General features: G+C 37.0%; 1 pseudogene; it reads left to right on the top strand.

Moving 5' to 3' along the window:
• The first annotated feature begins 1,466 nt into the window (after positions 1 to 1,466).
• On the top strand, positions 1,467 to 2,048 carry LOC117314268 (large ribosomal subunit protein eL22 pseudogene; annotated as a pseudogene).
• Positions 2,049 to 2,503: the final 455 nt, after the last annotated feature.

Consider the following 2,503-nt stretch of genomic DNA (forward strand, 5'->3'; position numbering starts at 1 on the left):
ATCCTGAAGTTCTAATGTAGAGCATAGTAATTATAGTCACCAATACTGTATTATGAACTTCAAATTTACCAAGAGACTAGATCTTCATTGTTCTCATCACAAAGAAAGAAGTGATAATTATATGACACGTTAAAGGTATTAGGTAACACTATGGTGGTAATCATATTGCAATATATAAATGCATCAAATCAACACATTGTACACCTTAAAATTACACAGTGTTATATGTCAATAGTATCTCAATTTAAAAAAGAAAAAAAAGTAATTGGTTGAATAATTTAGTTATCAGAATTGATGTATGTGTAACTTTACCACCTCAACGTGAAGCCCTGATTTCTGTCTAGTCTAAGCTTCAGAATTCAGTTGTAAATTAGAAATGAGGATTTTGAAAAGTCCTACACATAAATCCATGTAGATACATATAGCACGTGCACACACACACACACACATCATACTTTGTATATTTATTTTGAATAGAAAATGGAATAAGCAGGTGAGTAGTTTCAAAGTTGAAGATTTATTCATTTTTGGAAATTTTTAGGTAATTTTAGTCAGTTTGATATAAATATCAATATACTACATGTTGGCTGCCATTGGTCTAAAAATCTACCAAATCTTCCAGCTCCATGCTACTAATAATATCTATTACTGTTGTGAGCTGAATTGTGTCCCCCCAAAAGATATATTGAAGTCCTGAACCCAGGCACCTGTGAATGTGACCTTATTTGGAAACGGGGTCTCTGTGATTTAACCAACTTAAGGTAAGGTCATATTGGATTGAGGTGGGCCCTAAGTCCAATGACTAGTGTCCTTATAAGGAGAAAGAGACACAGAGAGGTAGACATGCAGGGTAAAGGGCCATATGATGGTGGAGACAGAGGTTGGAGGGATGAAACTTCAAGTCAAGGCATGCCAAGTATCTGCCAATGATCATCAGACGTTAGGGAGAGGCAATGAAGGATTCTTCCCAAGAGTCTCCAGAGGGAGCCTGGCACTGCTGACACATCAATTCCAGACTTCTAGCCACCAGAACTGTGAGAAAATAAATTTCTGTTGCTTTAAGTCATATACTTGTAGTATTTTGCTATAGCAGCACTAGGATATTAATACACATACTATATACAATAGTAGATTGGCCAGTGATATTCCAACTGGGTAAACATTTCTTTGACATGTTCTTACACAGATGGGCATTCACCATACCTTAATGACTTGCAATTTATAATTTTGATTCTGTGACAGACCCATGATATGAACTTTGGAACAACAACAACAAACAAAAAGTACTGGGTGAAAGAACAGTATTGTTTCTCCTGGGAGACAATTAGAAACTGGTTTCAGACAGGCTGGAAGTAGAGAATGCAAATTTTCTGTTAAAAATCAGTGGAATAAAAGCATTTTATTTCAATCTCATCTTTTCGACCCCTGGCAAATGCCTAAAAGAACAAAAGAATAGTAGAGCTTTTCTGCCTCCGCTGCGGCGATGGCGCCAGTGAAAAAGCTTGTGGTGAAGGGGGGCAAAAAAAAGAAGCAGGTCCTGAAGTTTACTCTTGACTGTACCCATCCTGTAGAAGATGGAATCATGGATGCGGCCAATTTTGAGCAGTTTCTTCAGGAAAGAATCAAAGTGAATGGAAAAGCTGGGAATCTCGGAGGAGGTGTTGTAACAATCGAAAGAAGCAAAAGCAAGATCACTGTAACTTCCGAGGTGCCTTTTTCCAAAAGGTATTTGAAATATCTCACCAAAAAATATTTGAAGAAGAATAATCTCCGTGATTGGTTACGCGTAGTTGCTAACAGCAAAGAAAGTTACGAATTACGTTACTTCCAGATTAATCAAGATGAAGAAGAGGAGAAAGATGAGGATTGAAACTCAGTTATCTGGAGTATTTTGTATGAATTCTTAAATAAAATTTAGGAAACAAAATGGTGGCTTTCCTTGTATCTCTGCAGTGTGGATTGAACAGAAAATTGGAAATCATAGTAAAAGGGCTTCACTTGGGCTGCCACTCACTTACTTGTAATTAAACTTTTTTTCTGCTTGAAAATTTCAATTTTTTTGGTAGAAATACCAAAATGTGTAAGTCTCCTTCAAGGGAACTGACTACTGTTTGTCATTGAACCGGTGGATGAGGGCGTGGAGATGTGAGTTCAGTTAGTTACTATTTTACACAAAAAGGGGTGGGTCAGTTTCATCTGGTACTTTTCTCAAAGATTGAGGAATACAAATGTGGGAACTCCTGATTCACTGAAAGCAGATCCAGTGACTTGTTTCTGAGGTTCTTTTTTTGGGAAAGTGGCAGTGTCGATAAAATGCAGGCTTCTGGGGCATTTGTCTTCATTTTCTGATTACAAATTACTCTTGATGGACACAGTTATTACTATGTATGTTAATCCTTTTTCTTCCTGTAGAAATAAAATGTCCTTTTGCTTCGCATATTCTACTACACCTCTGGAAAGGGTCTGGAGAGCGACTGTAAAAGTCACAGGTGTTCAATTAAGG

The sequence above is a fragment of the Tursiops truncatus genome, chromosome 11 (genome assembly GCF_011762595.2).
Source record: "Tursiops truncatus isolate mTurTru1 chromosome 11, mTurTru1.mat.Y, whole genome shotgun sequence".
NCBI classification, from domain to species: Eukaryota; Metazoa; Chordata; class Mammalia; order Artiodactyla; family Delphinidae; genus Tursiops; species Tursiops truncatus.